Source organism: Squalius cephalus (genome assembly GCF_949319135.1).
Source record: "Squalius cephalus genome assembly, chromosome: 1".
NCBI lineage: Eukaryota > Metazoa > Chordata > Actinopteri > Cypriniformes > Leuciscidae > Squalius > Squalius cephalus.
The window spans coordinates 8,387,761-8,404,016 of NC_137122.1; the positions used below are offsets into that span (position 1 = coordinate 8,387,761).

The window sequence follows — 16,256 nt, forward strand, 5'->3', positions numbered from 1 at the left end:
TTTATTTGTTATTTGCTGTTTTTCGACATAAAACTTGGTGAATTGATTTCATTGTGTAGTATTAGTACTTTTTGTACAGGATTCTGTGATAACCATCATAATTTTTGTCACTATAATCATGAAATGAAATGTTCATGCCATTTCATCTCTAGTTATGATCAACTGAAATCAACTAATTATGTGTTTTGTACAGTATAATATGCAAAGTACAATTTTCTATAAAAAAAAAATATATATATATCTGATTCTGTTCTTTTCTCTGACATGTGTTGTTGGTTGTGGAAGGTTACTAATGTGATTGCTTTATCTGTAAATTAAATAAATGCTTTTCAATGACTGAATTCATTGAAATAAAATGAATACTTCGATTTGAATATTTTTTTGGCAATGCGTCGTAGGTCTTAAATTGCAATCTTTATGGTCTTAAAATGTCTTAAAATGGTCTTAAATTTGACTTACTGAAACCTGCTACTGTAATATAGGCTTGTATTGGGTTTGTTCATCTCATGTCTGAATGATGTCCATTTATATCCACAAAAGTCACAAGACTCTATCATTTAAGGGACTATTTATCAAAATGTTCTCCTGGGGAGCACACCCCTGGATCCCGCTTGACAATTATGTTAATCAGGGCATATATCTTGGCTTAGGGGCCCGCTTACCTCCCAGGGAAAAAAGTTCAGGCTCAGGATTTTTTTCTACTATCACCCCTGTAATTTTCTTAACCACCTCCATCCTCCCCAACCACCACCAAGACGGGACTTTTCCTCCTTCCACCCCACCACCACCAGATGGCCTCCTTCCACCCCACCACCACCAGATGGCCTCCTTCCTTACTCTGAGGGGGGTGGGCTGCACCCCTGCCTTCGTCTCAGGCGGGATGTGCAGATTCCGTACCCTCGGAATGCGAGTTACGGAAAACTAGAAAACTGTATGTTAACAATAACGGAAAACATACCGTTTAATCCAAGTGTTAATATCCTGCATTTTACAGTAATGAGACTATATTGAAAATCCAGAGTGTCATTCGTTTTCGGCGTGCTCCTGTTGGGTTTCAAAATGCACATCAGGATTGGTTAGAAAAGAAAAGGCGGTGCTTAGCAGCGGGGTAATTTGAATACACAATTTAGATATCTTTAAAGTAATTTTGACAATCAGAATGTTATTTCCATATATCTACATTGGAATTCTTCCTAGTCATAAAGCTAAATGCATAAATCTCAAAAGAAAGGTCTTCCTAGTCAAAAATCAGTATAACAGAATTGCAGATATCTTTAAATGAGATTTGAGTAGGAATAATTCCAAATTCAAGATATCTCTTATTAAGTTTTGCATAGTCAAAAATCCAACTTAAAGTATCTACAATTGTAATTTGACTAGTAAACAATTACTTTTAGATATCTACAAGTATTTTGGGTATATTTAAAAATGATGAATTATAGATATATTCAATTTGATTATGACTAGTCAAAAACCAGTTAGAGATATCTCTTATTTAATTATCACTTTTGTAATTCGAGAAATCTCAAATAGGATTAATAAAATCAATTGCAGATCTTTAAAAACTCTAAAACTCATTTGAAGATATCAGGAAATATTTTCCAATGGAAGTCAATGGAAGAATATGACTAGTCAAAATAGTATTGTACATATCTCAAATGAATATTATAACCAGTCAAAATTGGAATTGAGATATCTGGAATTTGAATTTTGATTAGTTAGGCTAAAACTAAATTACGACTAGTAGAGCCAGGGGTATTTAATGCTAAAACGGCTTGTCATACTAGCGAGGACAGTCTCAAAGAAATAAGAATGGAGCTGCCGCATGTCCTTGTTTTATGCCCCGGGTATTTTTTTTATTTACTTTATTTTATTATGCTTGCAAACAGTACAGAGATGACAATCATGGTAGGCTATACAATTTTGTAACAAATTTATAATAAAAAATATGTACAAAATGTAACAACATGTACAATGTCATCTGAACATTGTAAAACAAACAAGCGCCCGCCATTAATCAACACGAAGCGGAAGACAAACGAGTGCCGAGCTCTTTTCCTTTGGTTGCAAATCATGCCGAAAAACGGTTGTGTTGTTGGTTGCACCAATAATAGAGTAAAAAGGAGTGACCTCTCCTTTTATTTGATTCCTAGCGAGGCAACTGAGCCAGAAAGGAGAGAGAAATGGCTCCAGGCGATTGGAAGAGGTGTTAGTTCACACAGCACAAAGCTATGGTGGCCCACATTAGATTACCATTACGTTTGCTCTTCTCATTGGGAAAACATTGACAAATTGCAAGTACATGATACAAATGCTTTCAAGTCAATCTTCACGCCTTTTAGTATTTCACAACTTACAATGTCTAAGAAACAATTTCTCATTACAAATGTTAAAGTCTAGCTGTTGTCGTTAGACACTACATTCAATAAAAATAATACAATTGAATCTGATGACTGGTTATTTCTGCCCTGAAATTAGTTGATTTCCTTCAGAAGAATTATATTTGACAGATTATAACTCAACTAGTACTTTTTACCTCTTAAAATACCTTTAGATGGCCAATACAACCATTATAATGCAACGTTTCACCTGCCAAAAAGTGATTGAAGCCTCTACTTATTGTCTGAAAGGTTATTTCTGCCCTGAAATTAGTTGATTATATTCATGAGGGTTATATCTGACAGATTATAACTCAACTAGTACTTTTTACCTCTTAAAATACCTTTAGATGGCCAATACAACCATTATAATGCAACGTTTCACCTGCCAAAAAGTGATTGAAGCCTCTACTTATTGTCTGAAAGGTTATTTCTGCCCTGAAATTAGTTGATTATATTCATGAGGGTTAAATCTGACAGATTATAACTCAACTAGTACCTGCTGTATCACACACGGCACGGCCCAGCAGACAGATCAGGGTCAGTCAGACACAGGAGAACAAACGTGATAAATATGAAGTTGCAAAGGAAAGAACTTCTCGGATCAGGAGATGAGGTGAACTAAAACAGAGTCAGACTGCAATAGCCTGAACTTAAGACCCAACAACTAATCAATTAATAAAACATTTCGGTTTCTTATAATTTGGCTTTGGCTGCATTACCCTATAGTTTATTTTTATTCTTTTTACAAATGTAATCAACATTTTCATAAGTACTAGATGTGTTGGGATATTTAACATGCCAGTTTATTTATATTATGTTGAAATGAACGAAATGACTCGAAAAAAGATTCGTTCATTTTGCTGAACGAGACTCAAAGATCCGAGTCAGTAAAATGATCCGAACTTCCCACTACTACTTCGACCAAGAGGAGATATCCGTCATTGAGTTTCAGCGTCGAGTCTTCTGAGGCGAGGAGAGCAGTTCACGGTATTTATCATATTTACACTCCATCAAACAAACTTTATACAGTTTGATTAAGCGACAGGCTCATTTCTGTATTGTTTTCATCGATCACAGCGATACTTGTGCGTCTTTTCTGGCGTCTTCCTTCTGAAATAAACATTTAGTGCAGCAGCAGCGAGCATGAGGAGAATATGTTGAGTTCATTCAGACCTGAGCGATGTTGTGTTCGTTTGTGTGATTGTTTCGTCAAGTCAGAAGTCAAAGTCAGTTTGAGATCAGTGAGGGAAATTGATATGGGAATCAGTCTCAAATAAATCAAGTGAAAATCAAATAATTCAAAAATCAAGTGTCATACTGGAACAGAGACTGCTTTACATTGAGCCTATAATAAGCCACGTGAGACATTAAATTAATACTAAAAAATATGAATAGCGTTTACCTAGTAACAATAGTGCAACTCTTTGGAACATAACTAGCCTATTCCCTTAGTTCCCATTATTTGGAAAGTTGTGTGATCATTTTTAAATTCTGTGCATGTAAATATATAAATTCTAAGCATTATTATTTTAATGATCTAACTACTTTATAGTGATTAATGTTAAGATCAAGCTAGCTATATTAATTTGGACATTATGCTGCTGTAATTATTTTTCTGTAGTAATAGATGAAGATCATTATTGATAGTTTTTGAGTTATTGATTTTTTTATCCATGTCATAGTGTGAGAAATTACAGTATTGTCTTTCAATGGAGCAGTTTTATAGTCTTTTATCATGTATCCTGACTCAAATAATGTGTTTCTAACAGCAAACACTCAGAATAAAGTGAGATGATCTGCTGATGATCCTGAATGGCTTGTTGAATGAGTGTTGATAGTCTGAGGCTCATCAATATTAACAGATCTGCTGAAAACACTCTTTATTTCATGACAATAGTTCCTGTTTTCACCTCATTTATTATGCTGATGTCTTCAGATCTCCTGTAAATTGACACTTAAAGCTCATTTCATTGGTGTCAGCAGACTGAGGGGATTTGATGATTACAATTATGTACATTTATTTCTGTCTTTTTTACCTTAATAATATTTGGAATAATTTTATTACATTGTTTAAAATCCGGCTATCAGTAAAAGCATTAACGTTGACTTAGTAACTGATTTTTTATTTTATTTTGGGCAGATCAGCTCCTCCCACTTATATTTACCATAATTGAAGCCCCTCCCACAGCAATCACATCATCTGTTAAGCTCCTCCCACAGCATCTACATCATCAGGGAAGCTCCTCCCACAGTAATTCTCCAATAAATGCTGTAAATTCCCATCAGCTACAAGTGAAGACGAGCATCAGAGCATCAGGAAGAGCTGAAATCTGCAAAGACTGAGTTTATTAAAGAGGACAGTGAGAACATGAGTGATCCAGAACCCTGCAGAATGAAACACACTGAAGATCCTGAAGAACAAAGAGGTTGGTGTTTATTCTTCATTCATTCATGATTAGGGGTGCACGATATATCGCGATATCACGTTGCTCGATATCATATCGAAAGTCTCGCGATATTTATGCGATATTTTGTTTATGATGCGTCCCGTCCGACATGCACCGTTGCATTTCCCCCGACTGATTTCCTACTTTCTACGTTCTACTTCTCCATAAACATGAAATCAAGGAGAGGGTTAACTTTTCATGCTACAGATTTCCAACAGTGGTCAGAAAGAACAGGGGAGACACTTTGTTTCACTTCTCCCTTGCTCTACCACACAGTCCCCACAACACACACACTTGCCGGCTCGACGCACACACCAGCGCGCAAGTATAAACATCAGGCCACCTGGCCACTTAATGCGTTATCACAGATCGGATAGATATCTAATTTATCAAAACGATTCCTTTTACACCTGTTCACATAAATGTGTTTTTTGCAAAACGGATATAAATTCGATCTTCAATTCCCGCGCTATATGCAGATTTAATGGAGTTCACGTCACCGAACACAGTTATGAGCTGCATTTTATATATCATCAGCTAAAATGTCAAAATCAAATACCGCAATAATAGAGAACGGCAACAGCCCTGGTAAGATAATTTCACTTCTTTACTTTTAATGAAGATACTTGTGTGTAAAGCGTCTGCAACTTACTTTCACTTTGATTTGCGATAGTTTGCGCGTTGGCTTGATACCGGTAGAGCTGCTCATCCGGTGATGCGTGTTGCAGACATAGCGTCATCATATCTGGCCATAACATGACATGTAGCCTATAACACGTTCTCACACGTTTATTTTTTAGTGTTTTTGGGAGGAGTACATTTTACATGAAGTGGTTTCAGCGATCAGATTCAAATCCGTCTCGAATGCGCTCAATAAACCTTATGTTGTAAGAAAACTTGTTTTATTTGTTATGAATCTATTTTGATGCGTTTTCCCATAACTTTTGTAGTTTTACATATGTTTAAAAATATCGAAATTAATATCGATATCGCAATATTCATTATCGATATCGCAATATCACTTTTTGTCAATATCGTGCACCCCTATTCATGATGCTGAAGAACATTCATGTTAGAAACATTCAAGCACTTCATCACATTTAGATAAACAGTTCAACTATGAAATGGGTATAAAAGTTTCATTTTTGGTTTTCAAAGAATGGTCAGTAAAGGGAGGTTTGAGAAATGTTCATATTTATTGTGAACATTAGGTCAAACCAGATATAATTTTAGCTCTTTTATTTTAAATTTATATCTGGTTCACGTTTTTTGATTTTCATAGTTTACAACAGTTGTTTCTTTTTTCTTTTTCTTTTTTTTTTGCAATAAACATACTGTATCAAGTAAATGAATGGCAGACAGAGTTGTAAGCGTAATGTAATGTCATTCACCATTGTTTTGTGGCTCTTTTTTAACCCTCTGAGGTCTGAGGTGTTTTCTGGCCCTGGAGGTGTTCTGACATGCTCTGACATTTCTGGTTATTTCTGTTACTTGTGACATTTTCATGGCTAAAGTCTAATTACACTGTATTCAGCACAAACTCTGCTACAATAATATATCAACAGCATGTATGTAAAAGTTTGTAGTTTTGAGATAATGACATTTATGCGTGGTTTGTGAAAATACAAAAAAAAATTCTCACTGAAATAAGGCCATGAAACCCATACTGATTATTTCTTCACAAGACTTTTGAAAATTGTATGACATAGCCTAGAATATTTGCTCTAAAACTATGTGAAAGTCACCCTGACTGCTCATTCAGAGAAGACAATATATTGATTTAAAAATTTTACGACGTGTTTTGTGTGAGAAAGCCCTATGCGGGAGCTCATTAATATGTAAGCTTTTCTCACCTGAGAAAGACAAAGACACTCCCTAACGGCCCTATTAGGAGCTATAAGGCCCCTATCATTCTGAGCAACCTTGCACAATACTGTAAATGAGGAGATTTAAAAAAGAATGGCTTTTAGATTGTTTGGATTTATTTACAACACAACATAATCCAAATAGACACAACAAATGGGAAAAAAGCACTTATTGAAAGACAGAGACCTTTGTGCCATTCCTAAAAACATTGTACCTTTCATTTCCAAGGTGTTTGATTTTCACTTTACCATGTTCATGTTCCAGAGACTCATGTGAATGTTGAAGTCGGCAGGACTCAGTGGCATCTGGGCCCTGAAAAAAAAGTGAACATACTGATATCAAGAGAAAGGCCTGCACGATTTTGCAAATAAATATTAGATTTTTCTGGTTAAAATTGCTTTTTAAAATTCACAAAATACACACACACACACACACAAAAATGTTTCCATTCGTTATGATGATATGAAATGAGATAATAGTAAAAACATGAAGCCGTTTGGTGTGTTTTGCTTTTCAAATTTTCAAATTATACATTCAAACGCGATCGCGCTGCAAAATCTGATAGGCCTACATTCAAACGCGATCGTGCTCAAATATAAAACATTATGGTTACCATACATATCTACGTTTGACCAGATATCCACAAACACAGTAGGCTTAACAGTAAACACGGGTCTAAATATTATAATATTCCCCATATATCTAGCAACAGTTCAACTGCAATGTGACATTTATGCAACAATAACAAACTAATATGTAAAAATTTCTTACCTTAAATCTTTCTTGTCTTCAAATCGCATTCTTCTTATTCTGAGGTAGCCTAAATCCAATGTAAGCTCTGGCGCGTCTTTCAAACACACACACACACACACACACACACACACACATACATATATATATATATATATATATATATATATATATATATATATTAGCCTACTTTTACCATGCTGTGTTTTATTATAGAATATAAAAACATCCTCGTGTTGAACACGTATACAAGCACTGAAAGGTTGCCTATCATTCTAGTTCACATTTCACATTTCATGTTTCTGTCTATATATACATGTACATATATGACATTAGGCTTAGTTCAGGGCCGTGCACAGGGGGGTGGCCCGGTGGCTAGAGCCACTGCCCCTCTGCCCTCATCGACTGAGGTGCCCCTCTTCCCCACCCCCACCCCCACCCCCACCGCTCCGCTCAAAGCATTCCGCTGATTCCGCTAATCCGCTCCAGGTTTTCCCGCTCGCTCCGCAGCATCACTCACAGTATACGACAGTTCACGAAAGCTGCCGCATTAAGAGGTAGGCTATGCAAGACAGTGGTTGAATGGGTTGAATTTGCGCAAATTAGTCATGAAACACGTAGATCAGCGGCCCATTGGTTCCTTTCTTGATTGACACTGGACTGGGCCAATCACAACTTTAAACGAGTGAGCGAGCGTGCAGCAGTGTCAGTGTGTATCTGTCAAAATAGTCAGCAAGATGGAGAAGAAACGCAAGGAATGTGCAGAGAAATAGCGTGAAACAATAGAAACAGGCCCTTAAAGCAGACACTGTAAAATGTGTCAAAATATACACTACCATTCAAAAGTGTGGGGTCAGTAAGATTTTTTAATGTTTTTAAAAGAAGTATCTTCTGCTCACAAAGGCTGCATTTATTTGATAAAAAACAAACAGTAATAGTGTGAAATATATACAATTTAAAATGTTTTCTATTTTAATATATTTTAAATTGTAATTTATTCCTGTGATCAAAACTGAATGTTCAGCATCATTACTCCAGTCTTCAGTGTCACATGATCCTTCAGAAATCACTCTAATATGAGGAATTGATGCTCAAGAAACATTTATCATTATTATCAGTGTTGAAAACAGTTGTGTACAATTTTTTTTCAAAATTCTTTGATGAATAGAAAGTTCAAAAGAACAGCATTTATTTAAAATAGAAACTTTTCTAACATTAAACATGTCTTTACTGTAACTAATCAGTTTAACTCATCCTTGATGAATAAAAGTATTGATTTTTTTTTTTTTTTTTACCCCAAAAATAAAATTCAAATTCTTACTGACCCCAATCTTTTGAACGGTAGCGTTTAATGTTACAAAAGCTTTAGATTTCAGATAAATGCTGTTCTTTTGAACTTTTTATTCATCAAAGAATCCTGAAATAAAAATGTAAATAACTGTTTTCAACATTGATAATAATCATCATAAATATTTCTTGATCATCAAATCATCATATTATACTGATTTCTGAAGGATCATGTGACACTGAAGACTGGAGTAATGATGCTGAAAATTCAGCTTTGATCACAGGAATAAACTACACTTTACTGTGAAAGTGAAAGTGAAAGTGACACGTGACGGCCAAGTATGGTAACCCATACTTGGAATTTGACCTCTGCATTTAACCCATCCAAGTTAATGCACACACATTAGGAGCAGAGTAGTGAGTAGTTAACACACACACACTGCAAACGTGGATACACACCCAGAGCAGCGGGCAGCCTTTGTGTGGCGAGTAGGGGGAGCGATTAGGGGTTAGGTGCCTTGCTCAAGGGCACCTCAGTCATTTCCCACCAGTTCTGGAATCGAACCAGCAACCTCTGGGTTACCAGTCCAACTCCCTAACCACTAGGCCATGACTGCCCTACTGTATATTCACATAGAAAACAGCTGTTTTAAATTGGAATAATATTTCAGAATATTACTGTTTTTGTTTGCATTTTTAATCAAATAAATGCAGCCTTGGTGAGCAGAAGAGACTTCTTTTAAAAACATTAAAAATCTTACTGACCCCAAACTTTTGAACGTATGTTTTCTGCCCTTCGTCAGCTCCAGCGGCAGATGAGGATAGTGAGGAGGATCAGGAGAGAGATGAGAGAGTGTAGAGCCTGCGGTAAGCAGAACTACTTTCAAAACACTTAGGCCATGTCATGAGTGTAGGAACCCATAACCCAGTTACAGATTATTTCCACATCTGCATAGTTGACGATTACCGCAATTCACTAGAAATTTAATGAGACGCGTTTGTAAACCATGTTTTCCGCCAAAATAAAAGCTTGATGCAGTTTGCGTCAAAATAAAAGATCATGTGCTTATCTCTTTCAAGTATAGAAATTGGTACAAAACCAATTATGAAAGTTTTCTTTATTGTTTTAGTGCATTTGTTTCACAAAATATGGCTATTACTGTCATTGGATTAATATTATAACTATTATTATGTAGTAGTGTAATGAAAATAGACACTGTAACTAAAAGAGGTTTGAATATTTCTTTGTTTAATTTGCACACTGAATATGGGTTGGAGCTTTTAATTTTTAACTCTCAAAGTGCACCAGATTGATGAATTTAACATTAAAATGCACAAAATTTTCTTAAGGGGAGGCATGCCCCCAAACCCCCCTAGAAGGGCCGAGGTCCACCCACCACAGTTTTACCAAAAATCCTGTGAGAAACACTGGTATTGCTATGCCAATGCAGCTTATAGCTTGTTTTAGGCTTCATCACTGTATTAATAAATGTCAAATTTTTACTTATTTCATCTGTTAACTCTCACTCGTTCCTATACTCACTCATATAGTGGGCCAGTCTGGGCCAAAATGCCAGGGCCGATATTTTTTATTTTTTTCCCAGTCCAGTCCTGTGTACAACATATCCACATTCTTAGAATTAGCTGCTTGTCTAATCAAATTATTGTACTCTCGATCAGATCTAATACAAATAATACAATTTTCTGTTGTTGGCACACTTTGTAGTGTGCCAACCCCCCCCAAAAAACAAAATAGTGCCCCTTTTTTTGGTTTAGGCCACTGCCCCTTAAAATGTCTGTGCACGGCCCTGGTGTAACGCTTCACAAAATTCACGATTCGGTTCAATACGATACACTTGTGTCACGGTTCGGTACGTTTTCGATACAGCAAAAAGAAAGAAATGCCAGAGAAATTTCCTTGATTTTTTTTTTTTTATTCTTTTTTTATTAGAACTAACATCATAAAGTATGATTTTTTTTTTTCTTTGAACAATGATGGAGCTATAATTGACTCTTCTCAGGAGCATATAAAACAAAACAGCTCCTTGGAAAAAATTAAATGTAATATTTTGTGCTTATAAACAAATGTTTATTTTAGTTCAGATTAACATTTGAGGGCAGCAATGTTATTCATAATGTCGAAATAAATCCGACATAACGTTACTTGAAAGCATTATAGCCTACTATTCCTGCCAAACTTCCAAAGTTGCAGTTAGTGTTACTACAGTAAATCCATGGTGAATGTTGCTGATCTGTGGACACTGGATTGTTAATTCATGTCACAATGTTTCTTCCTGGTTTCCACGTCAGCGCTGTTTGATCCGTTAATAACGGAGAAATGTGAATGTTTCTCACTAGATCTCGCAGCGATGTTACTTTAGTGGCGAGTTCAAATGCTTTCTGTACTGGATCTCTTAGAGCTGTGTAGTATAAGATCGGCTCGCGCTGCGTTGGTCTAAACTGATAAACAGTCCGTCACGAGTAGCTCAGTTTCGTTCCGCTTACATTGCGTTTGCCATTTGATGTTGTGGTAGCGCCAGCGTCTACATTATGAGCGCGCTCGCGACGCGCTTACATTTGAAATAACCGTTCGGTTTGAAAATGCGTGCCTTGTACAGAACGGTTTAATACGAATACGCGTACCGTTACACCCCTAAAACAGTGACATAATCGATTATGGCACTTTGTAGCATCGATGCTGAATCGTGCATGCCCTGCATTGCGATGCATCGCTGAATCGATTATTGTTGACACCACTAATGTTCTGTATCACATTATCACTATTACCAAGTCCATCTCATCTGGCGTGTCATCAGAATTATTAATGTTTTTGTCTGTCTAGATTGTAAAGAACCAGCTGACAGAGCGCTGTTTTTATCTGTGCATCTTAGTAATTAATAATTTAGATGTTTAATAGTGAAATAAAGGTTATATGTTAATACAATATAGGGAGTTTTAAAGGAGAGGATCAGTCTAGACTTCCAGCTTGTGAAATTTCTACAGATATTGACATTGTTGTCAAATGTCACACTCTGTGGTGTTTTTTGTTGAGATAAATTCAATGTATAACAAATAATAACAAATCCAAAATGTAATAATATACAATCTGCTCCACTGGACTGCAAAAAGCTTGTGTTCTTGTAATTAAACTAAGAGGCCACAGTGTGACGTTTCTGTGGCAAGCAGAGCAAGAACTGAGTTCGCCAAACTCAAACAGGAACACAGGGGAACTCGCTTTATTTAACTTTATTTTTTTTTTAAATAATTAATATATTATAGCAGTTGTCTACTTCAATGTCCTTTCACTTCATTTTTGATGATTTTTTTCTTTCACTTCAGATCTGATGGAAGAGAACGAGGAGCGTGAAGAACACTTGCGTCGCTCAAAGAATAAAAATACATTTTTAAAGAAAAATAGAGCCAAGAAATCTTTCACCTGCACTCAGTGTGGAAAGAGTGTCACAACCAAACGAAATCTTGGACGTCACATGAGAGTTCATACAGGAGAGAAGCCGTACACATGTGATCAGTGTGAGAAGAGTTTCACACGCAAAAATAGTCTTAAGATTCACATGAGAGTTCACACCGGAGAGAAGCTGTTTTCATGTGATCAGTGCGGGACGAGTTTCACACAAAAACAACATCTTAATCTTCACATGAGGATCCACACCGGAGAGAAGCCATTCTCATGTGATCAGTGCGGGACGAGCTTCACACAAAAACATCATCTTAATCTTCACATGATGATCCACACCGGAGAAAAGCCGTATTCGTGTGATCAATGCGGCAAAACATTTCTTAGTGCACCAGATCTGAAGAAACACCTGACAGTTCATACGAAGGAGAAGCCGCATTCATGTTCTGTGTGTGAAAAGAGTTTTTCATGGCTGCAATCTTTACATAAACATGAGAAAACTCACACTGGTGTAAGAGAGTACATGTGCTTTGAGTGTAAGAAGACTTTTATTACAGCGCAATATTTAAAACAGCACCAGAGAATTCACACTGGAGAAAAACCTTACATGTGTTCACACTGTGACAAGAGATTCAGTCAGTCATCAAATCTGAGATCACATGAGAGGATCCACACTAGAGAAAAACCTTTCAAGTGTTCACACTGTGACAGGAGATTTAGTCATTCAATAAGTCTGAAAACCCATGAGAAGAACCACACTGGAGAAAAACCTTACAAGTGTTCACACTGTGACAAGAGATTCAGTCAGCCAACAGATCATAAAAGACATGAGAGGATCCACAGTAGAGAGAAGCCGCACACGTGTGATCAGTGCGGGACGAGTTTCTCTTTTAAAACTCACCTGAAGCAACACATGAAGAAGATCCATGCAGTGGAGAAACCACAGTCTGAGATCACAGTAAGTAGTTCATCTTAATGTGCTGAGCATTAAAGTCTCTCCTGTGTAAGTTAGTTTCCTAACAGCCATGATGAGCAACAGGGCATCTTGGTGGTTGCTTGCTATCTGCTTCACATTTTTGTTTTACATTATTATGAGATACAGAGTTATAATTATAAGAAAGTATCTCATTATTATGAGAACTTTTATCATTATGAGATGTTAAGTCGTCATTATGAGAAGTTTCGAATTCATGTAGGATTATCCGTGAACAGGCCATTTCATTAAATGAACCCAACACCGCATTCCACAGTTCGGAACGATTCCCCAGTGAACCATTAGTAAGTCATAAAACACCGTCATGGTGCTGAGATGGCTAAAGGAGATGTCACCCCCCTTCCCCTTGTGGTGCTTGTCTAATCTCATACCAGTGATGCCAGGACAGCAGGAAAAGATTTATCTTTGTTCCCCAAACTTAAGACCATATGGCCAAGAAACCCTGTGGTGACCCCAATGCATAAATCCACAGCCTTATCAGGAAACGAAGGATGCTCAGAATCACCACAAACCCTAAACCAGGAACACCTCCTTTCTGCAGCTGTAAAGTCCAGAGACTTTTGTCTCCAAAACCAATAGACTGAAATTAACCCACTTGTGGTTTAATACAAACAACGGTCTCAAAATTGCTTCCAATAAGCTGAACTGATCACCAGTATTTACCTCACATACAGTGCTATGCATAAGTTTAGACACCCATGCTAAAGTTGACTAAAAAGGAATAAAAAATCATCTTTTGGAAACTGAACTTAATGCCTTAATTAAAAAAATTAGGAAAAATCCAACCTTTAAGGACACCAATTTTCTTTGTGAATGAATAATGTATCGTAAATAAATAAATGTTCTTCCTTAAAATACAGGGTGCATACGTTTGGACACCCCTATGTTAAATTCCCATAGAGGCAGGCAGATTTTTAAGTTTTTTTTTTTTTTTTTTTTTTAGGATACTATGCATCCTGATAAAGTTCCCTTGGTCTTTGGAATTAAAATAGCCCCACATCATTACATAGCCATTGTAGTAGACATGTGGGAAATTAATGTGGGAAAAAATAAATACTCTGAACCATAAGTAGATTTATACAAACTGAGAAAGTCAAAAAGCGTTACTTTGTGCCCCGCTCTCCCCTATACAGGGCACCAGGGCACCATACAGACTTTATCAAAGAATTTGCTGACTTTCTATCGGAGTTAGTACTGGGTGCAGATAAAGTCCTAATTGTTAGTGATTTTAATATTAATGTAGATAACATTAAGATGCAATGTATGTATTGTGGCAGGAACAGTCCATTTTTTACATTAATCATTTCAGGGTTTGTACATCCTTTTGAGAGTAAAATTCAAGCACGAATCAAGGACTTTCAAGCCATTCACACTTTTTCCAGCTCTTAATTTTTTTAAATATTATCCAGTTTTAATATTATTTTTAATGTGATGACCAAAACCATGATTTGTTCATCCTTAAAAGATTGACCCCATTATAGTTGGCAAAACAAACATATTTATAAAACAAAAATTAATTAGCACTATGACCAGTAGATGGCGGCAGAGGACCGCTTATTGACTTATAAGCCATTTCCACTCCATAATAGTTTTTTCTAGGGCTGCCACTAACGACTATTTTTGTATTGATAAATCTATTGACTAATTTAGTAAAAATTTGTATACAAACATAAAATAAAAAATAAAATAACATAATATTGGTAAAAACAATAAGTCTGAGAAAGTCGTTATGTTCTGAATGTCAATATGTCCACATGTTCTGGGCTTCTGTTCAGCACAGCTAGATGGAAAAAGGACTTCAGTAGTGAAACGCCAAATGAAATCAAATTTCTATGAAATCTTTTTTTTTAAAGCAAAAAAAGTAGGGCTGCAGCTATCGATTACTTTAGTAATTGAGTATTTTACCAATTATTCCACCGATAAATCAAGTAATCGAACATAAATGTGGTAATAAATATAGATCCAAGTGAAACAACAGCCTTTAAATTACAAATATACAACAAGCAATAATTGGTTCAAATAAAGTATCAAAGTAAGTTATCATTTGGGTTTTATTGAACAACACGGTTAGGTTACATGATCAAGGTCACTATTTTTTTTAAACGTGATTAGCATTAGTACTTGAAATATTGATTATTCCTCTCTCATCATGATTGTAAGAAATGAAACTTGTTTGTTTTTAGCAGAACTGCCAGAAAGCATCTGGAAGGAGAGGACAGAGAGAGCGCCAGTGATCCAGAACCTGCAGAATGAAACATCATGATACTGAAGAGCAAAGAGGTTGGTGTTTATTCTTGATTCCTCATTCATTCTTCATGATGAAGAACATGCTGATGCTCACCAGATTTACACTGTTTCATGACCAAACTAGTGACTTATAACACAAATCATCTTCATGATATTAAAATAGATCATAATCGTGCACAGCCGTTGTTGACCAGATTTGATGAGATTAAAATTACTATTGAACTCATCAGTGATCTTGACTTTGAGCTTCACTTTTCATTTCACGTTTGTCTCTCATTTGAAATCTCACTTAAATTAATATTTCTTTTAGACCTGATGGCCGTGAACGAGAAAGGAAAAATAAGTGTAAATGTAAATCAAGTCTGAAGAATCTCATGAGGATCCGCAGTAAAGAGAAACTTTTTGCGGGAAGAGTTTAACTCGGGTTTCACTTTCATGTTCAGGAGCTGAAGAAGAGGCCGTAACACTTTTAACAGAGACATGAATCTGATATTAATTTGAACTCGTTGTTTTTCAGAGATCTGTCTTATTAGTTTTAATTTTTATACTTTTTTTTTGTACTTCAAGTTATGATTGATTAAACTCATTATAATTTTATCAACAGCTTGTTGTTATTGTCCAGCTTTATTGTCTGCTGATTCTTCTTGCTTCAGGAATAATTCCATCATTTTCAGTTCTGAAAGCCAAGTATTACGTTTGTTTCTGAGGCTTCCCAGCAAACACAGAACATTTCCCTATAAACGTTAGTTTTTGGTTCCTGCCTTTTTATTGTTTTGGGAACTAAATCATAATGTTCTAGGAATGCTCTTTTTATTTATTTATTTTGCAACAATAATATAATGTTCCCAGAAGGTTGCAGGATAGTTATT

At 36.0% G+C, this 16,256-nt stretch overlaps 1 protein-coding gene across 1 annotated transcript in view; it reads left to right on the forward strand.

Annotated features, from left to right (window-relative positions):
* Positions 1 to 15,769, forward strand: part of LOC307163631 (uncharacterized protein) — a 315,702-nt gene extending 299,933 nt beyond the window's left edge. Inside the window, exons 9-10 of the mRNA XM_079879755.1 lie at positions 15,327 to 15,420; positions 15,698 to 15,769. The gene's annotated coding sequence lies outside the window, so the exon portion shown is untranslated. The remainder of the gene's footprint in view (positions 1 to 15,326; positions 15,421 to 15,697) is intronic.
* Positions 15,770 to 16,256: the final 487 nt, after the last annotated feature.